Source organism: Sceloporus undulatus, chromosome 1, assembly GCF_019175285.1.
Source record: "Sceloporus undulatus isolate JIND9_A2432 ecotype Alabama chromosome 1, SceUnd_v1.1, whole genome shotgun sequence".
NCBI classification, from domain to species: Eukaryota; Metazoa; Chordata; class Lepidosauria; order Squamata; family Phrynosomatidae; genus Sceloporus; species Sceloporus undulatus.
In genome coordinates this window covers 157,870,382-157,893,432 of record NC_056522.1, presented here as the reverse complement: position 1 = coordinate 157,893,432, position 23,051 = coordinate 157,870,382, and the positions used below count along the sequence as shown (strand labels likewise).

The following is a 23,051-nucleotide window of genomic DNA, read 5'->3' as shown; positions in this document are numbered from 1 at the left end:
ATTACAAGAGGTGGACAGTAAGGCGCTGGGTAAGAGCCAGAAGAAGCACACATCCCCTCATGCCCACAGTATTCCATCATATTCCCAGATATATATTTGGAAACCATCGCTGTCTTTTGAGATGGGAATATGTTGCATTATTACTCTAGCATAAACCACACCCCTTCAAAACAAATGACATCTGGCAGCTATTGACCCCAGGTTGTATTTCTAATCACAAAAGCAATTCTCCTGATTTTCAGTCCTCCTTGCTCCCAATCCATCTGAAGGAAAACTAATTAAGGAAAAGCTTTGGGGAGGCAGGTTTCTAATACTGCCACACTACATAGGGACAAGAAATAATGAGTTAAAAGCTGGGCTGGCCCCAAGAGACAGCAAGGTGAGGCAATGTGCTTCAAACAGCACCATCAGTGGCAAACAGCTGGATGCAAGAACAGACTTCTCAAGGGTGCTAAGAAGACTTTGTAAAGTGTTATTCTAACCAAGGTTCCTCATTCCAACTGCATGTCCCAAGTAGAGCAGGTTCATAGAATCAAAGCCAATAGTTATGTAAATCCCACTGATGCACTAGATCTACTCTACTTATGACTAGCAACTGGACACCAAAGAGTAAAGCATCTTGGGCTATCACTAGCTAGAAAGGAGCTATCCAGAGCTGAGCCAAAATTTCTAAGAGTAATTCTTTTCTGATAAAGAGTTAGAGATTATCTTGTGTTCTCAACTCCCCCCCCCCCCAATCAAAAAGAGGCCACTTTCTTGGGCTAGTCTCTGCCCTTTTGTGGTTGAGTGACAGCCACCATTTCTCCACCACCATTGCCACCAGTGCAGGGTCCTGGAGTGCTGCTAGATCTAGAGCACAGAATAGAATGCAGTGGAACTGCAGCATCAGCAAGAACAATAGCAAAAAGGAGGAGGAGGAGGCATGCTACTGCCACTTTTCATGGTATATCATATTCAGGATACACTGAGGATTTCTCTCCCCACACACACACACACACACACACACACACACACACACATCGGCAAAAAATAAATCTCTACAGAATGGTCCCACTTTTTTTTTTCTGGCCTCAAATGGGATGAAGAATGTCAAAAAACTCTTTGCATACTGCTCTGGAACTAAACCCTATCTTTCAGTGGCAGGGTTATTTGTTCAATGCTTCTTGCTCAGAGAAGAATCCTCCTACTCTAGAATGTGACTACTGCAGGTGTAATCCTACCTTGAAGATCACACAGATGCCACAACGAAAAAGATCAATGCTCCCCCTCACCCCCATTACAGGAAAGTATATACCAAGGAGTCCCCCAAGTAACGATAATAAATAAACAAATATGCAAATAAAAAGCAGAGTTTGATCTTAAAAACTGCCACCAACAGAATTTTTAACACCCTTCAGTTTATTCAAGGGTTTCCCCCTAGAGTTTATTGTTATCCCTACAATGTGGCCAGCTTCTTCAAGCCTCTTTAAAATACCTCCCTCTTGGCTACATAAAAATTCCCCCTTGGAAAAGGAGCTTGCTAGGTCCATATATCTGGAATGACCTGCCAGATGAGATCCACCATATAACATCTCTGGAGCCCTTTAAGAAGACAATAAAAACGGATCTCTTCCAGCAGGCCATCCCAAACTGACCTCCTCGGAATTTCACTCTCCATTTGCCTAGCTGTCCCCACCAGATTGTGACTGATTGGTTTTACTGAGCATTTTACTGGGAATTGTTGTTTTAATGTTATTTTAGGGTGGGAGGGGAAAAGGGGGAATTAGGATATGACATGTCTTATTATGCTTTTATTTATTGTTACTTGTGTTTGATTTTATTGTTCTCTTGTTTGTTGTTTCCCGCCTCGATCCAATACAGGGAGAGGTGGCATACAAATTATTATTATTATTATCCTGGAAGTCATAGAATTGTTGATCCTGTTTACAGATTCAAGGACATCTTGCCCTACATGGGCAAACACAGCTAATATCACAGTTTAAGCCTATTTGTACTATGCAAACTTATGCGCAACAGTTAGAATAATGCTGGTTAGCCTGGCTTGGCCTAACCTGAACACAAAATGAAAGTTTATCAAGCAGGGGCATCATTAGGGAGGTGCAGACTGCAGTAGGTGACATCTCAAAAGTCATTCCTGTCCATCCCCAAAAAAACCCAGCTGCACCCCTCCACCAGCAAGGGTGGCTCTGCCATCTATCAGCTGCACCCACTCATGTAGGTGGGGTGCTGCTGCCACCCAGCAACTCTTTCTGGGTCTGGTGGGGCAGCTACCTGCCATCTGAAGTAACACCAGAAACAGAAAATGCAGGCCTATGACTAACATCTTCAATTTCTTTCTCCTGTTCTCCTGATGAAGAAGCCAGTGTGACTTTGAAAGCTTGCATCATGTAATTGTGGATTTTGGTTGGCCCAATAAAGGTATCATTGTTTGGATGTTATTGGTTTTGCTATATGGCCAACATGGGTACCCCTAGATGTTTTTTAGGTATACTATTGTTATCAAGTATAGGCTATGTGAGCAGTTACTCGTATATGCCTTTTTCAAGGTACCAAAGCAGATGGACTTGGCTCTACAGAGATGCACTGTGCAAAGTTCAAGGAACCTGAGCCAGAAGATCTCAAATGAGGAGCCCTGTTCCAAAGAAGTCAATTTCAGGCTAAGCATCAAAAAGGGCAATAAAGGGCAGTAGCGTATCCATGATCCATAAATATTCTCCCTACTTGAAGCTGGGAGTAAAATGTGCCAGGCTCATAAACTCAACACACAGTTCTTTTGGAGAAGGGGTGGCAGCAGGCCACAAGGGAAGATGCCTGTGGCCTAAGGAAGGTATCTGCAGGGAGAGCAAGAAAAATCCTCAAGGAGCAGAGGAAAACCTTTGCTAAAGACCCTGGAGAAAGATGCCTTCCTAAATGCCAATCAGTGCCAAAACTGGGCAAAACGGATCAACGATTCTCTCTAGTATAAAACCTACCTATCTGCAAATTCTCACCCTTGTTTCCTTCACTGTGGTTGCTGTATTTCTGTATGTCAAGGGCTGAAGGGAATTCAGTCCTTTGGTCTTTCTTCTATGTCTAATGTTGATTGTCAGATAAAAATAACTTTTGGTGAACTTTGTCCTATAGATTCAACAGCACAATATAATGACCCAAAAGATTTCACATCACGCACATCATCTTGAGCCAAATGGTTGATTTTCAATCATTTAAGTAAAGCAGGTCTGCATCTTTTAAAATTCACATTTGTCTCCCAGTTCCAAAAGGCTCCCCTGAAAGCTGGGTAGTTTCAAAACTACAAGATACATCACCTCACCCTCAAACTAAAACAAGTATGAGTAATACCCAGGCTGATTTTAATTTGAAAAATATCACCTTAAAAAGATGTTGGTTCCCTGCTGTGAAAATTAAAACCATCTGGATGGCGTGATTTCCAATAATTAATCTAGCTCTCCTTTGACACTGTTACTAATTAAAATATGATACCCCCTTTTTTCAAGTAAAGAATTTAAATAAATTTTAAAGAGCTAATAAAATAATGTAATAATTTTGGAAATAAATGAAAATTACCTTTCCTCTTACTTGCCTAGGCTACGAAATGCTAGAGCTGTACCTTTATACTAACAAGGACAAATTAAGGCTGCACTGAAACCATGTACACTTTGTGGGAAAACATCAGTAATAACATTCATCCAAGAACCAGTGTGCAGCAGACACAGTGCAAAAGCAAAATGCAAGATATTTAATAGGAAGACTTTAGAGCAGGGGTAGGAAACATAATCATATTGGGATTGTAACTCCCATCAGCCCCTATGTCCCTAGCCAATATATGGAAGGCTGCACATTTTGCATGATAATTAGGAAGTCACTTTTGTGGAGGAATGCTTCTGTATTCATTGCATAGAATCATGATGCAAATTTATCAGTAGGTATCCAAACAACTGACTATACAGATCACAGAATACATACAGAACTATCCCATCGAGTTGGCTGCAGGTTTACATCTGTGACATATGGATATAAAGAATACATACAGGTATAAGGAATGCATATGGATAATAAGAATATTTGCTCAACAACAAGGTGTCTGGTTACATTAACACTTCCTGCTGAGAAAATGGGGAGCAGTCCCCAAAATTCTTCACACTTCGGGACTTTCCTAGGAAATTTATTTGCATTGAAATATGTGCTTTTTTGCATCCTCAAAATGTAGAGGTGGGTGGCGACAAAAAGCAACAAAAAGAAAAATGTTGCCTAGACAGGCATTATTTTGCACAGAAAGGCATTGTTACACTGTTTCCTGTGCCAAAAACGTTGCTTTTCACACAAAACACATTTTCTGGAGGGGCAGAACCCATAAGTGCAAATAGACATCAAAATCTATGTGGAAACCCTCCTATCTCACACAGCAGGGGGGGAAACTGTTGAAACCATTCATTCTTGCATACAAGAACAAAATAAGTGAAGATTTACTTCCCTATTGCGATGTATAACACCATTAGGCACACAGCAAAGGTACAAACCAACAGTGAGCAGGTAATGGCTTCATTTGCTGTTTTATTCTAGATGGATCACCAGGGGGGAAAAACCTGTGCAATAATCCTAACTATTGCATGGCATAAAATTATTGGACCCAAGCTTGAATTCTTCTGGTAATTCTGAACTAGTTTTGTAATATGATCCCGAATTATAGCACACTTAACGGGTCTGTCTTAACCTTTTCCTATAACCTTTATGGATAATTAACCTAAAGTTTTAAAAATAATCTTTTAGGATTATTAACCTAAACCTTTTAAAATAACCATTTGGATTTCTGTGAGTGGGTTTTAAGCTGGCTACTTTTTAAAATGCTGGCAACATATTCTTTAGGTATTCCCTGCACTAGGTTGCATAGTGGTTAGAGTGTTGGACTGGAATCAAGGTTTGAGTCACCAAAGAGCCATGAAATTCATTATGTGATTTTGGGTCATTCACTCCTGGCAAGGCAAATTGCTAAAGGAAAGGCAAGTTGTAAATTAAGAGAACAATAACTAACTGGCAAACTAAACATTCCAGTGCACCTGACTGTACTGAAACACCAACATCCCCATTGCAGAATGGTAAGGATCATTTGCATGGGAATAGAGATGGGAGTTCTTGTTCCACAATTTCCCTGCCAGTGTCCCCATACTCGAAAGCCAGCATGGTTTAATGCTTCAAACACTTGATTATGACTTTATAGACCAGGGTTCGAAACCCCACATGGCCATGAAAATCCACTGGATGATCTTATGTGAGTGACACATTCTCAGCCCTAGAAAATCTCATGAGAGGGTCTACTCAGTGTTGCCATAAGTCAGAAACAACTTGAAGGTACACAACAACAAGTTCCCATACTCACAGCATAAGTGGGCAGAGGTTAGATGTTGAAAGCCATGACAGAATGGCAGAACGTCAGCAGAACCCTGATGCTATTTCAACACTGAGGTTAGTTCCCCCCCCCCCAAAAAAAATGTTGTAAGCCTTATTTATGCCAAGTAGCAATGTGAGGGCTTTCTTAGGTTGCACTGGTTCCACTTACCTCTTTGTGTTTTTATAAGCAAGTATTTCATCAGCAAAAAATATTTCTGAGGAGCCAGCCCTGCAGTTAGTTAATCTAAAGGACACTGGGACTTTTACCATCTCTGGCAGCCACTGCTTTGTTTTTTGCAGGATTCCCCTGAACATAAATAGTTTCAGGGCATTCTGAAAGGAAATGGTAACTGCTGGCAACTATTTAGCTAATGTCATTCCTGTCAACATGGCATTGTGGTTTTAGCATCAAACTATGACTCTAGAACCAGGCTTCGAATCCTGGCTCAGCCATAGGTGACCTTAGGCAAGTCACACATTCTTGGCCTCTGAAGAAATCTTTCCAAGAAAACCCCACAATAGAGTCTGAAACAACTTGAAAACACAACTACAATTCATGTCAAAGATCTTTCAACTTCTGGACAACAGAATAAAGGAGATTCAGATAAATGGCTTCCAAGGGTAGGAAAGGAAGATTTATGGTAGAAGTGAGCAATCTGTGGCCTTCCAGATGTTTTCTAACTGCAACTCCCATTCTTCTTCACTATTGTCTGTTCGGTTCCACTTCCTTTGTAAGTCCCCTTCCATGGGAAAGGGTATATATGGAAATTGGAAATTCTCTCACCTTGCTTCTTACCTTTGTGAGTGCTTCATTTCAAATGATGATAGTGTCACTGTTTCAGCCAAGGCCCCATGTGGCTTTAAGACACCAACCTCTGGGGCTAGCCATGTGTAACTTTTGCATTACCCACTTCAATTCTGGATCAATTCAATAATGTCATATTCCCACAATGCTGGTATTTGTCTTTTATAATTCAAGAAACTAGCTCATCATCTTATTCCACACGCTGATGACTGCCCAAGTTAGAGCCACTGTTTTGTTTCGTGTACTTTCAAGTAGTAGGAATTTGCAAAAGAAATACTGCACTTTTATTGTTGTTATTTCTTCATTCTTTCAAGTAAGAAGGAAGCTAAATATTCTATTCCTTTAAACATTGGGTCTTCTATTGGGAGTACTGGGGAAAGACTGACAGCCGTTCTTAGTACTCATTTCTAAGACAAATTCTCTTCTGCCAGCAAGCTTTCCCAGAATTGGTCCATTTAGCCTAAACCTTCTTGAGAACTCCCACTGGATAAAAAACCAGCCAATTCCTCACATGTCTAGCTGAAAAAGATTATATGTATATCTGTATATATGTGTGCAGAAAAGCTATAGTCCACCTAAAAAAACATTAAGTCAGAGAAACATTTGAGGGTAGTGATGCCAATTATCTTTCAAAGATTTCCCTTGAGTAAGAGGATGGGAACCAGAAAGCTAATGAAAAGATATTAGGAGGGAGTTACAGGAAACTGAGAAACGTGCAGCTTAGATTTTTCCATATCAAATAACCTCTTTTTGCCACTTTGGACTAAATCAAAAGGGGAGAAAGCTGATAGATCTGGCTACATGGAAGACCTGGGTTCATGCAAATACACTTCTTCCTACCCAGATCTAAATCTTACAATCCAGTTATGATGCCTAGGAATACATACACTGTATAAAGCAGCCTCCTCCAACCAGATGCCTTCCAGATGTTTGTTGTTGCTGTATGCCCTCAAATCATTTTCAATGTATGGCGACCCTAAGGTGACTCTATCATAGGGTTTTCTTGGCAAGATCTGTTCAGAGGGCATTTTCCTTTGCCTTCCTCTGAAGCTGAGAGGATGTGACTTGCCCAAAATCTCCTACTGGGCTTCCATGGCTGAATGGGGACTTAAACCCTGACCCCTGGAATTGTAGTCCAGTTCTCAAGCTCTTGTTGCAGATGTGGTGGATTACTATTTCCATCATATTGTCGTACAAATTGCAGCAGGGTGGGAGTTATCTCCCACATGGCTTTGTTAAAAATATTCCATCTCAGGCTGCTGCCAGACTGCAGAATTAATGCAGTTTGACGCTGCTTTAATTGTCATGGCTCCATCCTATGGAATCCTGGGATTTGTAGTTTGTCGTGGGACCAGAGCTCTCTAACAGAGAAGGCTACAAATCTCACAAAACTACAAATCCTAGAATTCTGTAGCAGTGGGCTATGGCAGTTAGAGGAATGTCAAACTGCATTAATTATGCAGTGTAGATGCAGCCGAAGCTGTCTCCATATGTGGCACACATCCCTCCCCTACCAAATGGCTTATGCCTCTAGGGTCTTCCTACTGCAACCGAAGCATTATGTTACTTTATTGCAGTGCTTCTCAATTATTTTCTGTCATGCCCCCCCCAGGAAGAAGAAAACATTTCGCGCCCCCCGCACGACTGTAAATAGTATCATTTGTCTATAAAATTGTTATAAGTACACCTCTGCATAACATACCTTTACGGAGCTTCGCGCCCCCCCCTGGGGGGCCCGCCCCACTATTTGAGAAGTACTGCTTTATTGTAACTGGACAACTGAACTAGAAGTTTATCACACCGGGGTTAAAACATTCCCCGGTGCGTTCTAACGTGCCTGCGTGGCTTACATAAGGACCTAAATTTCCTTTGTTTCATCAGGCTGGCTAGAATTCATGGTGACTTCATGCCACTTTGAATTCTGACTAGTTCCACCTCGCTGCCATTCCCCTCAGTGTTTCCCAAAAAGGCCAAGTCCAACACCATACCATCCAATTGGACCATCCAGAGTCACCATGTTTTAGTAAGTATCACCATTAGTGCAGCCTCTTATCTATTCCAAGGCTAAACCCTGCATTCCTTAGCTGTTATATGCAATGTGTGTGAGAGTGCGTTTGCACTGATGTGTGTTTCCCCTGAATAAAATACAGTTAATAGAAACACTTCTGCCTCTACGTTCCTCTATCCTAACATCTCAGTATACAGGTGAGAAATAATTCCAGAGAGCTGTTTGTAGCTCAGCCCATTATTTGAGCTAATTAAAAAATTCCCCTAGAGAGATCCTTAGCTACATTGGGAAATGTAGTTTTGTGCGGTATTTAACTTCCTCTGTCAGAGAGTCTTGGTGCCACAACAAACTACAATTCCCAAAATTCCATGGCACTGAGTCATGGCAGTAAAAGTGGTACCAAATTGGATTATTTCTGCAGTGCAAATGCAGACAGAGAGGAGAAAATTTGCTTCAGCTCATAAGACCACCTCATAAAATCACATTTTTGGTTGTTGTTGTTGTTGATTTTTTAAGTTTGAAAAAATGCTGTGTTCAGATCCAAGAAATGACTACAAACCCTTCCTCCAAAGTATGGAATGACTGGACAAGCAACAACTGGCAACATGAAATCATGAAAATCATGAAAACACACTTTTTTCAGACCACTCTAGAAGAACTCTCTGCAACAGTTAAGAATAAAAAATGTACACCCCTGTGCTGGGAAAGGACAAGAACAACAAAATCCGTGCAGGTGGAAAGATTGCCCTTTATATACATGCTTAGAAGTCACTAACACACATAATAATTTTCTGACACAAAGATAATACAAATGCATTAGTTACAACGTGTGATATATGATAATGAGTTACAAAGTGTGAAATATTGTTGTTCACTTGAGCCATATACAAATCTGACATGTATTTGGTATATCTGTAGGACAAACAAAGAAAAAAATATATCTACCCATGGTACACTTTGCACATTGTTGTAAAACCAAACACTATCTTGATGTAGGAAAATTCTAATATGTGGAGAGCCACTCAGAGTGGCTGAAATATCTCCAAGCATAGCTCACATTTACAACCCAAATGTTGAATCCTACGATACATGATAGAATGACCTCGCATCCACTTCATAATCATGACATAATGAAGAGGGAGCTATGCCAAAATTATGTAAAGTCTGTGGGGAGTAATAAAACCTGCAGGCTACGAACAAGTGAGAGAACCTATATTGCCTGCATATTGGAATCGTATTCGTATAAACACTGAGCTCTGGCATCTGATTTCTGCTTCACTTGCTCTGGTACACCCAAAATGTTGATGTTACTGAAGCAGAAGAAACTACGGATGCTAGAAAACAGAGGCAAGAGGAAAGACAGGTATGGAGTGTTGCACAGACTTCATCTTAAATGACAACATTGTAAAGGAAGATTTTTAAAAAAGAAAAACCTAGGAAAATAGCCTGGGCAGATTAGACCACTAAAAGTGATCTAGCTCAGTACTTTCCAATGTTTTTAAAACCTGATCCCACATTGAATCCCTAAGTGCAGCACAGAATCCGCTTCTAATTTTTGTGGTGCACTGTTTTGCTCCTCCTTTCTTTAGAGTGACCAAAAGCAAAAGAGAATATAGGCGTGGGACAAACTGCCCAAAAAGCGGCCTAATTTACTCTGGAGGGAAGCCACAGCCGCCAAACCGCGCAGCTTCCCTCCACAGGAAAAAGAACCCAGAAAAACTGGGTTCCTTTTGCATCAAAGGTGTGATGTAATGAGTGCGCCACTGGCACACTCATTACAATGATGCCGCACGGTGCTTACATAACTATGGTGGTGCCCGTGTACATGGGGTGCAGCCATTGTTACAGCACCGTGCCATGTTAGGGTTAGGGACCGTGTGGTTGATGCACCCTAACCCTAAAATTGGCACCAGCATGGTGCTTTTGTGCAGTCTGTACCGTGCCATAGATTCCTGTATTTATAGAAGATGAAGTGTTGGCAGCTGCAGCCTGAGAACCAGGAGCAGGGAAGAAGTTACACCTGCCACAGTCACTTCATCTACATACAGTGGGAGAGAGATGTAAAGCCCTCCCTGTGTTGGACTCTCAAGATCAAGCTCCAGTTTGACGCACTAGAAGAGTATAAGGCTTTGCCAATATCTGGTGTGTGAAACAGCCAGCATTGTGTGAGTGTTGGATTAGTACTCTGGGAGACAAGGGTTCAAATCCACATTCAACCATGGAAACACACTGGGTGGCCTTGGATAAATCATACTCAGAGGAAGGCAGTGGCAAACCCACACTTAAGAAATATTCCCAAGAAAGGCCATGATGGGGTCATTTTAGGGTCACCATAAATCAGAAATGACTTGAAGGTGCACAATAACAATCTGGAGAATGATGGTTACTCTTCTTTCACTGCTATGCAACAGTAGCCATATGGTGCCACGACACAGCCCTGTGGCTAGTCAGTGGCTTGGGAACAATCTGCACTCTGGCACTGTTCAGCTACTGGTCAACATCCAGAAAACACCCCTCCTGTACCAATCTGGGAATATAAATGCTGTGTCTTTTCCTGCTAGCTGTACAACAGGAGCTGCTGGGGTACAATTCCAGTCTCATCCCAACCACTGATTAGTTTCAGGAGTATGCTGCAGAAATGCCTTTGCACAGCCATGGAAAAGGCACTGGACAAGGAGGTACTGGACACCTCATTGTACAATGACCAAAAAACTTCTTATGCTGGTGTACCCAGAATTTATGATAGTGTAAAAGACCAAAAGAATTCTGGCCATAATCCCATCAATCCCAGCCAAGGCATTCCATGGTCAGGGTGACCAACAACATCTGGAGAGTCATAAATTCTCCATAACCAAATCTAAACAACCAGTAGGAACACTGGTCTCTTTTCCCTCTGGGTACTAGAGGTTGAGTCTTCCTTATCTGGAATTCCAAAATCTGAAAATATTCCAAAAAACAAAACTTTTTTTTATGGGTGGCTGAGATAGTGACACCTTTGCATTTTGACAGTTCAGTGTACACAAACTGTGTTTCATGCGTGAAGGTATTTAAAATATTTTATAAAATTACCTTCAGCTATATGTATAAGGTGCATATGAAACATAAATGAATTCTGTATATAGACTTGGTTCCCATCTCCAAGGTAGCACAGTGAGTGTGTGTGTGTTGTGTGCTTTCAAGTCATTTTAGACTTATGGTGACCCTATCATGGGATTCTCTTAGCAAGATATGTTCGGAGGTAGTTTGCCATTGTCTTCCCCTGAGGCTGAGAGAGTGTGACTTGCCAAGGTTACCCAGTGGGTTTCATGGTTGAGCTGGGAATCAAACCCTGGTCTCCAGAGTTGTAGACCAACACTCACATCACTACGGCACCCTGACTCACATCACAGTATGTACATATATGCAAACGCAGGTATTACAAAATTTTAAAAATTTAAAAATCCCAAACACCTCTGGTCCCAAGCATTTTGGAGAAGGGATACAACCTGTACCATCTTGCTTTTCTCCTTCCCTTTTCAGAAGATTAGAACAAACAAAATAAGACAAACTGTGATGCTGTGCCCAAAGTGACCTATCTTGGCTTAGAGTTGTGGCTCTTTTGACTATCACAGAAGACTAATACTTTTAACTGAAAGCACTACTTCAGTGTTACACACTAGTCCTCTTTTCATGCAAGCACTACTTCCTTAGAAATATATTTCATTTTGTTCCACTTCTGTATGAGTTTCATGTTTTAAGCAGTGAATTGTTTTTTTTAAAACATTATATTAATATTATCCATTTGGAACTGAATTGCAAGTAGTGTACAACGTAAGTTTATGAAGCTTAATTTAATGTCTTAAAACAGATTGCCTACGTCTTCTCTAAGGTAGGAAGCACAATCCTCCAGTTGTTCGGGGGGCTATCCAGCAGAACCAATGGTGAAGAATGCTATGAGTTGCAGTCAAGCAACATCAGGGTACATTCTTTGACCACCTCGATCTACAGTACTTCATGAACATCCAAAAACACCAGTACAGCCACATGATTGCCATCCCTGTTTTACATGGATCTTATAGCAAAAAGATTGGGGGGGAAATCACTCAAAATTTTATTTACTTGACAGGAATTAATATAAATGGGTTGTAAGGAGTTTCACCCATACATTGTTAATAGATCTTTCTCCATGTAATTGGCAAAACCTATTCCATCATATAAAAAGCCTAGATGTAATACATAGGAACATCCACCTGGCATAATGTCTAAGTAGTTTACTCTGAATGCAACAGATAACAACTTCACTTCCCATTCCCCACTTCATGACATGCCCATAGCATCTGAAAGACCCAGGACATTTTGCTGTGTGGGGCAAAGGGCTCTCCCATTTTACGTATATGGACTGGCCATGCAATCTTTTTTCAACATGGAAACAAGAGAGCATCTACCAGAGCAAGCTGCACAGCAGCACACACCTTTTTTTATCAACACCTTGTTGCCACCTCCAGCAACCATCTTAGGTGACCTCCTCTCTCTTTCTAAAAGTAGGGTTGCCAATTTGTTACATGGCACTCTATCAAATCTATTAATTTTCACAAATAGTCAAATGTTATCTTTGGGCAGAAAAAGCAAGACATATTCAACAATTTCATGAGATTCTATTATGCAGAATCATTATCTTTTTGAGAAACTTTCAGCTATGTTGTATTGCATATTTACATTCATGCATAATTCTGCCCTGAGTAGAAATATTATCCATTTGAATGGCATATATTGATCAGAAAACCATCTTCAGGGAAGGAGAGATTTCATTTTTACATGCCTGCATTCAAGAGTTTCATGTTACAATTACTGGTTGATAATTTAGCCATAGAAGAGGAGATCATACGACCCTCCAGTTGTTGCTGGATTGCAGCTTCCATCAGCCCTAGTCAGCATTGTCAGTGATGAGGAACATTGGAAGTTGCAGTCCAACCACATCTAGAGTGCCACTTGATTCCCATCCCTGTCCCAGAGTATGAGATCAAAACAATTTCCTGTGGACGTAAGGGTATTTCAGGTATGCCTCTTCCATAGAGAAAGAATCTGGTCCAAATATTTGCTGTACAAATCAAAGTCTGCATTATGAGATCAGAAGCCTTGCCTACTTGTGCTGGGACACTGAGAAGCAGAGAAGGTTCCTGAAGTAGAGTGAGAACAATAGATGTGACTAGGTCTCTGCCTACACTGTGGAAGAGGAGCATTTGGCAGCCAGCTGTCCCAAGAAGAGGAAAAAGGACAGTGGACACCAAAAGCAGAGCCAAGAAGAAAAGTGGTAGCTGAAAGCTCTGATAGCTCTGGCAGGCACTCTTTGGTCTCTTGGGTCTCACTCCCACTTATATTAAACCAGTTTGGGAATCCGCCTTCACTCCGTGTTGGTAAATCAAACCCAAAAGGTGCGTTGTTCCCACTATGAAAGCGGATCTTTTCATTATCCCCTTGTAATCACTTCTTTTTTGGCATGATTGTTGCCCCCACTAGTTTGCACCGCTTCAAAATGCATGTCAATCATCAGTGTGTCATCAGTGATGTAAGCGGCAGCCCAGGCAGCCCCTTTTGGGAACTCTCTCTATATATATATATATTGCTAGAAGATTCAATTCATTGGTTTTGCAACTACTTGCCTCACTGACTGCATGAAGTTGCAAAATCAATGAATCGAATCTTCTATCAATTTTTTTTAAAAGCCATGCACCCATAGCTTAAACCACAAGCACAAAGGCAGCACTTGGGGGGGGGGGGATGATGGATCTACTAAAAACTGAGGAGAGACAATAAACACCCCTCTGTCATTAGTCCCTCTCCTCCAGAATGATGCAATTCAGATCCATCGTTCCCACTTGTTGAACACGCTCCGAAATTGATTCTTTCCAAAAGAAACACTAGAAAACTAGTGTCTAGAAAACCAGTTTTTTTTGCGTTTGCCTCGCTTTATTGTGACAGAAATTGATCAAAGGAGGATTAGAACCAGTTTCAAATGTGAACGACGATCATATAAACCGATCAGCAATTTGCTTTAAATCATAGTGGGAACTACCTTAGTGGTAGTGAAAGCACAGGTTCAGAGACAGCTACAGACAATTCTAGCAGCAATAGGGACCCAGTGGGAAACAATAGAAGCCTTTTTTTTTTAGACTGTACTGAAAACCAAGATATGGACTATAGGTACCCATCAACCATTCTAAGCTATTCTTTTTGCCAGTCAAATTGAGACCTTGGTGGCCAACCACATATACGAGAGGGTATCCCAGGCGGTCCCGTTCTACCAGCCCTGCACAGAGATGGCAAAGAGAGTTCCGGTCACCCACCTCAACCATGACCAGTGTGACTATTCTCCTCAGGATTACGGTCATGGATGCTGTCATGATGAGTGAGTCCTGATGTGCAACTGCATGTCAAAACTCACCACTCCATCCCTGCCAGATACCTTAAATAGTTGCCAGAATGCTAGAACATTTTGTCTTGTTGCACTACTTTTTAAGTACCTGGGTAACCTTTTAAAAAGCCATAGGAGGATATGAAGCCTGCAGACTGCACACAGCAACTGACATTAGGGACTGGGGCTTTCTGGAATAACATAAACACAATTTGGACATCCAACTGAGCATCCAAAATGCATTTAGTTTCACTGGGCCAGAGGAACCAGACGGAAAGTCCAGATACCTCTAGAATTTGCCAGTATCTCCTCAATAACATGTTACTTTTATTTTCATTGCCAAGGCAAAATCTAAAAAACAAGTGTGATGTATGAGAAAACAATAGATTATGAAAACAGAGAACTTAAGTTATGGGAACATCATAGCTTTCCATCATGAAAATGGTCCTATTACTGGCCAGAGTTTCAAATGCTGTGTGTTTGCTCAGAATAATTTGGCCAATTCATCAGTTCAGTAACTGGTTGCTCTTCTATAGTGGCCAAGGAGGAGTGATTTCTGCACCACTGTATTCTCTTCCCACATCAATCTCTCTATGTGCCAGGTTCCACACTGTCCAAAAGTGAACCTCTCCAAGGTCGCACAGTGTTGTGCTTGTGAGCACTCCAAGCAGAAGTTAATCGGGGGAATTGGTTCAGGGTTTAAAAGCATTGGTTGAATTCAAATTACAAGCTGTGCCTAATATAAAAAGATGTTATTTTCTCTGTATGCTGAGCAGGTTTTATTACTCTGTGCCCTCCAATAAAAGTTGAAATTATGATGATTCATTTTACAAATGGGAATATGCATGTTTGTATATTTGCTCAAAGGAGCTCATTGTAACTTCTTCCCCCCAACACAGCTAAGTGAGAAATATCCCAAAACTAAGGTTGTGCTATGCTAAACTATCTAATAGGAAAGATTCTTGTGGATCTGCAGCTCAGTGAAGTGATCGGGGGGGGAGCACTTTATACCCACTGAAGGTTGAATATTAGACATTCATGATATATTCTTCAAACAAAGCAAAACAACCAAACAAAACTAGATTTTGTTATGCTCAATGGTTACAAAAGTACAATGGAAATAAAAGTACATTAAAATATACAAACCTTGTTTCAGTGTGATTGTGCTAGTAAAGGCAACCAGATATATACTGGTTTGGAAGCATTCTATTTCACATGTTCTGGCAATAGAGCAATTGGAGCTTCATGATCTCTTCTACTCTATTCTCTAATCCCACCCAGTGTGCCCTTCAGGCTGGGTTATTTTGTTTTGTTTACCATTTAATGCAATTCCAGAGGAATGCTAATATGATTATTATATTAGTATGCTAATATGATTTTTTTAAGTAAAAAGAAAATGAAATAAAGTTTTAAAAAGGAAAAAAACCTGCCTGAGAATAGCGAAGAGGAAGGGGTAGAGGGGGAGAGAAGGAGACACTGGCACCATGTAATTGCCCAGTACCGGAACTGCCACAGCAGGAACGTATCACACCTGAGGACTAAAGGGATAGCTGTACATTTGATGATTTATTGAAGGGTTTGCTTGTCAATGACCAGATATGCTCTAACTACATTTGGAGAGCAAGGCAGTGATGAGATGGAGACAGCATCATAGGTCTTGCACAAGGAGCTATTTTAAAACATTAATGGTGGTTTAAAAGCCACGTGTTAGTCTTGGGCGCAGCCAATGCTTATGGAGGGATGCAATTTCTTCTAATTTCCTTACCTCACCACTGCTCATACTATTGATGCCCCAAGCTTCTGAAACAGGTTCAGCAGAAACAGGGAAGGGTGAGCTGAGATCTCACACTCCCAGTGGTGTGGGTCCAACCAGCTGAGTCTTAAAGGTGAAAGAGTTTTGAACATGCAAACACTGTGTCCAGTTAAAAATTACAGAAAGACTTCTGAGTGCACTGATCTCAGTCTCTCTGTACTACAAAATATTTCTAAAGGACATCATACTTTATGCTTTACAATCCCTTGGCATATTCAAATAATACCAATAGGTTGGCACTACAACTTTCTACTGCTCATCTCTAGTAAAACTCTCCCATTTGTGTATTACTTTTTAAGTTCAAGAATGCTCTTGAAATCGGTTTTAATAATTTGCAGACACTGAAGAAATTGAAATAGAGAAAAGTTGCCTTTTTAAAAGGGGAAAGTTAATTCATGGAGACAATTGATCTCTTTAGACCTTTGATTTTAGTGAATATCTGCCATGTAAGGGGAAATATCTAGAAAACTAAAAAATGTAACCATCTTTCTCAGTTGACATCACATCTTGTTGAAGACTTCATGGTCCTCCACTGGGTTAGATCATAACCATCTGAGACTCAGAAATCTTGAGACACACTGGTGCTGTCTGATGGCCTCCTGTTTCCTTGTATTGATTAATAAACAGCTCCCATAGCATCTGATGATGATGATATGAAAATAAAATAGTCCACTGAAAAGGTAAACTTTCTAAGATTATTATTCTGGACAATTATTATTTATTTACTGTATTTATACCCCGCTCTTCAGCCACAAAGGATCTCAGAGCGGTTTACAGAGAGATAATTAGACATTTCCCTGCCCTCAGTCTTACAATCTTAAAAGAAAAACCTTTTTACCTGACACTGCTCCCCTGCTCTATCTCATTCCTGAACTCTGTGTGTGTGTATGGGGTTTATCAAATGGGAGTAATTTCTCTTAAATTCGAAAAGAAAGTGGAGCCAGAACGCATTCACTTAAAGTTGCTAGTTTTGTGCAATTACGTGAATACGCATTGCATTCGAACTGGCTCCCCATTGCCCAAAAATAGCATGCCATTTCCCAATTTTGTATGTGGCAGTCTATCACGCAATAACGTGAAACCACATGATTGCGTTCGGACTGACTTCCCATTTCCTGAATTTGTGTGTGGCGGTCTATCACACAATAATGTTAAACCCCATAATTGCGTTCAGATTGCCATTGGATTATACTTCCATTTCCCCTTGTCTGATAAACTCCTATGTGACTTCCTATCAGCAGTCAACGTATGGTGATCCCATGATTTGTTAGTCATTCTCAAAATAGAGGACACTTTGACCTTCTTCTTGGGCAGAAGGTCGAAATGTAGGACTTGTCCTGGAAAGAGAGGTCATCTGGTCACCCTGCCCTTGAGATATATACATCTAACTGTCAAATTAGCCATGACACAGATTTCTGCATCACTAGGAAATCACAGGGAACTATTTGCATAAGTATACCTCATGACCTAAACCCACACGAAGTCTACCTGCTAATGCAAATAGCAGTTCTACTGGCACATGTCTCTATATCAGGGCTGCTCATAGTGGCGGTCCATGGACTGGCAAGTCATTGGCTTCCAACCCAGATCACAAATTCCAGGAAAGAGAAACAGCCTTAGCCAATGGGAAAAAAATATGGTATCAGTACCTGGCACAAGGGGGGGGGGGATGCCAGTTATCACATCAAACAGCCTGAGAAACACTGCTCTACAGGATCCTGCTCCCCCTCCCCTTCACTCACTTTTCCAACCTATTCCCTGAGCCCTTTACAGAGCAAAATAAATTTTCCTTGTATACACTAATAAGGCTGCATACTCACTGCAGAAATAATCCAGTTTGACACCACTTTAACTGCCATGGCTCCATGCTATGGAATTCTGGAATGGTTGTGAAACCAGAGAAAGCAATACCCAGAATTCCATAGCAGGGAGACGTAGCAGTTAAAGTGGTGTGAAACCAGATTATTTCTGCAGTGTGGATGCAGCTGAGGCCATAGGTAGAAGCTTGGAGCACGTAAGATGGTTTACTAGGTAGCCTTCTTTTGCATATTTCAAATAGAGCATGCTCAATTACACACACACACACACCTTTGCCTCCTTTCACCCATATCCAGAATGAACTGTGGAAAGAATCCTGGCAAAGCGGAATAAATGCATTCCACTCCCTCTCTGCCAAAACTCTTGCAGAGCTGAACCACTTGGCTTCATGCACCTGAGGCAACATGGCTACTGTTTTAAAGCCTGGTACCTTAGCAGCAGCCAAACCTATTGGGAATTGAAAAGTAGTTTGCTTGTAAGTGATATTTTCTATCAGCTGTGCAATGTTTTTGGAATACTCCTCCCCTGCTGCTCCAGGAGTACACAATTCCATTAATTTTCCAGAGGCGCCATGGTCCTCCTTTTTCTCCTTTCCTCTCTGCCAGGACTGACCTTAATATTATGCAGAGATGATTGCCTCAAGCAGCAGATGCAGGGCATACTGGGGACAGGAGTGGCAGCCGCTTGGCTGTTATTCCTGGATTCCTCAACTGTTCCCCTCTGCTGTGAAACTTTCCAGAAGACCTGCACTCCCACCACCCCACCCCACCCCCTGGTTTATTGGGGGACTGTCTTCCACAACCAGTGTTGAAGTAAGACTAAACGGACAGACTGACCAGCTTCTGTACATTAGACTTTATCACACCAGGCTCATAAGGCACCACAATCACATCAGTCTGGAAATGCAAACATACCAGTTTGGGGATAGTTACTATTGTACAGCTCTTCAAAATTGCCATGGTGCTGCTTCTGTCCTTGCCTCTTGTCTTCTGCATGCCAACATCCACAGTCCTGCCTCCCTGCCCTAATCGGTTCCCAGCATGCCTTTTAGTCTGTATTTATTTTTATTTTTAGCACAATCATAGCAATCCTTTATGTAAAAAGAAAAAGAAAGAAAGAAAGAAAGAAAGAAAGAAAGAAAGAAAGAAAGAAAGAAAGAAAAGGGGGACAAAAAAACAGTCTGGTCAGGAATAGCAAAGGGGAAGCAGGAGAAGAGCATTATCATGGCCACTCTACCAAGTGACTATGTGTATATCGGAAGTGCTTTCAGAGGACCATATCACATGAGCATTAAGAATGCAAAAGCACCATGATTGGGAGACATTAAAGGGTTTAGCCCATCAATGAGAAGGAGCACTCCAACAACGGATTCAATATACAGACCAGCTACTGGACAGACACAGCGTTATGTAATAAGGTATGACCACAAATGCTACTATGTGTTAACTGCCCTTGAGTCAACCTCAACTCATGGCGATCCTGTGGCTGAGACATTTCCAGGCCCCCATATCCTCCAATGCTCTGCATAGTTTTTGTAGATTCAGGACGGTGACCTTCCTAATTAAGTCTAGCCATCTGGTGTGCCGTCTTCCTCCCTTTCTACTACTTTCCACCTTCCCTAACATTATTGTCTTTTCCAATAAGTCATGCCTTCTCATGATGGGGTGAAAATATGACAGACTCAGTTTAATCATCTTGGCTTCCCGGGAGAATTTATGGATGTAAGACCTGGACAATTAAGAAAATGGACAAAAAGAAAATAAATTCATTTGAGATGTGGTACTGGGCAAGAGTGCTGAGGATATGATGGACATAAAAAAGAACAAAATAGGTGGGTCCTAGAGCAGATCAAGTCTGATATATCTCTGGAGGCTAAGATGATTAAACTGAGGTTGTCATACTTTGGTCACATCCTGAGAAGGCACAACTCATTAGAAAAGACAATAATGTTGGGGAAAGTGGGAGGAATTAGGAAGAGATGAAAACCACATGTTAGATGGATGTACTCAATTAAGGAAGTCTCAGATACGAATCTGCAGAAACTGGGAAGAGTAGTGGAGAATAGGGAGTCTTGGAGATGTCTTGTCCACAGGGTCACCATGAGTCGAGATTGACTCAAGGGTGGCTAACAGCAACAACAACAACAACATAGTTATCCCCTTTTGTCAGAGGTCTTGACTGGCTGTGACAGTAAAGTGCTTTCTCAGTGCAAAGACCAAAGTTAAACTAAATTGCCTTCCACTTTCTCATGAATCTACAGTTCTTTGTACAGCTTCTGTTAATTCTTTCAGAGGTTGAGGCATTTGTTAATAAAATACAAAACCTTCAGGGAATCACCCATGAGAGAATACAAACTGACACTCATTGTCAGCTGTTGCCCTGATGCACAACCTACTTCTGCAGTGCCTAGAAATAATAAGAAAAATCCAATCTAGAGAATCTTGAAACAAGAAATATCTGGACCTCGTGATTTATGCCTTATTTACTTCTTGAATTTAACTATAACATTTTTTGGGCTGGACTGTCCTTGAAAAGTGGATGGGAACTACAACTAGTGGAAATGTGAGGACTAGACTTGTGGGGACTAGAAGTGGACCTTATAAGGCACATTACACTGATCATAGATCAACTTTACTCACTTCCACTTTCTTTCTGGGTATAATTCAAATGTCTAATGGCCAGAATATCTGAAGGACTATTTGTAATTATAATAAGCAGCAGGAGTCCTGTTATATGTCCTAGACCAGTGGTCCCTAAACCTTTATGGGCTATTGCCCCCTTTCCTTTTGGATAGCAACCCTAGTGCCCCCGCAATGCATACTTTTTTATATATTAGGCCTGCTCTTCTTCATGTAGTCATGCTGGCCACATGACCATGGAATCATCTCTGACAATACTGGCTCCCTTAGCTTAGTAATGGAGATGAGCACCACCCCCTAGAGTCTGACAGATTTTAGCTACTAGATAATCGTGTCAAGGGAAAACATTTTTTTACCTTTTCTACTGCAAATTCAAAACAACCAGTCTTGGTTGCTGCTTCTTTTGTACTCATAAGTTTATCACTTGGCATTTTAAATTGGCTCCAGCCTCCCAGGCTGCAGCTGGGCTGCGAGATGGAGGTGGGAATCATCACACACTAAATCACAGCTGAATCGCAACACATCCTAAGCCCGACTTCTAATAAGTGCTGGCAGAGTGCAGCTTGGACCCAGGCTGATGGCGGCTGGTGATTTCTGTGGCGATAATCCCCGCCTCCATCCCACATCCCAGTTGCAGCCCGGGAGGCTGGACCCAATTTAAAACACCAAGTTATAAGTTCCTCTGTCATGTAGCAAGCAGCAACCAAACAGCTGGCTGAGCAGCGACCAAGAAGCTTCTTGCTTGTGCCAGCCTTGAAGGTAAGGCCATTGCAAGCAAGAGGCTTCATGGTTGTTTTTGGACTAGCTGCTCAGTCACTGCCCCCTTTGTGCCCTGTCATCTTGTGAGCAGCAACTGAGCAGCTGGCTGAGCGGCAACCAAAAAGCCTCTCACTCATGCCAACCTTGTAGTAAAGGCCAGTGCAGACAAGAGGCCTCTTGGTTGTTGCTCAGACAGCTGCTCAGTTGCTGTTCCCAGGGTGATCAGGCACAAGGGAGATGTTTCTCCCCAGACAGGAGGGACTATCCATCCTTCATTGAGACAGAGAAAGGCACAGCTGGTGTGTATGTAGGCGGTTTACAGAAGCCACATGCTCTGGACTGGAGACTGGTGTGGGCTGGAAAGGGAGAGATTTTAACTACAGCAGCCACTCCAAGACAATAGACACTTTCCAAAAATTGAGCACAAATACTCCTTCCCCAGAGACATGTCTTCCCCACACAGTTTCAAGTGTCCACCCTCCCACAAAAAAATGTTTATTCTGCTTCTTCTTCTCTCAGCCCATCTGATAAAAGAAAGCAGCAGTGCAACTCCAACCTAGCAGCCAAGTCCCAGCAAAGCTCACAAAGCTTAAGCAGGGTCCCAAATTTGAAAGCTCCTTTTTGCTGCCACCTTTCCATCACCACCATGTGCTCCTAGTCTTTGCTCCAGTTTGTCCCAAAATGGTGCTGCTCCAAGCCACAGAAGTGATGCCCTGTGCCCAAACCTCGCACAAGTTTCCAAACTGCCACTACTAGCGAAAGATGCCAGCAAAGGAGTGAGCTTACATAGGCAGGAACAGAAGACACAAAATTATCAACAAGGCTGTGTGGTAGTTTTCTGGGGACCATGAAAAGATGTTTAATGTAATACTCATCCCTGCCATGGTCCAAAAGACTGTTGGTTCCCCTTGTCTTTCCTGCACACCAGTACTTTGATTGAAGCCTTCCTTAGGGGTCTTTAAACAGAAGCTGGATGGCCATCTGTCGAGGATGCTTTGACTGATATTTCTTGCATGGCAGGGGGGTTGGACTGGATGGCCCTTGTGGTCTCTTCCAACTCTACGATTCTATGATTCTAAGCCATCCCAACATCCCCCTTTTCCCTCACAGCCCCCCTACTGCTTCTTTCTACCTCATTGCCCCCCTGGATCCTTCCACCGCCCCCTGGGGGTCGTACCACCCATTTTGGGGATCACTGTCCTAGGCTAATGGAAACTTTTGAGAGGGCTTTTACAGTAGTCATGCCCTGCTTTTTGGAACTCCCTTTTTAGGCTGCTGCCACACTGCAGGAATAAAGCAGTTTGACACCACTTTAACTTCCATGGCTCAATGCTATGGAATTGTTGGATTTATAGTTTGGTGGGGCATGAGAGCTCTCTGACAGGGAAGGAAAAACTATCCCACAAAACTACGAATTCCAGAATTCCATAGCA

The 23,051-nt window shown here is 41.8% G+C and overlaps 1 protein-coding gene across 2 annotated transcripts in view; it reads right to left on the bottom strand.

The window, feature by feature from the left end:
- FGF18 (fibroblast growth factor 18) overlaps positions 1–23,051 on the bottom strand; it is a 650,869-nt gene that overhangs the window by 25,205 nt on the left and 602,613 nt on the right. The gene's annotated exons all lie outside the window — the stretch shown is intronic.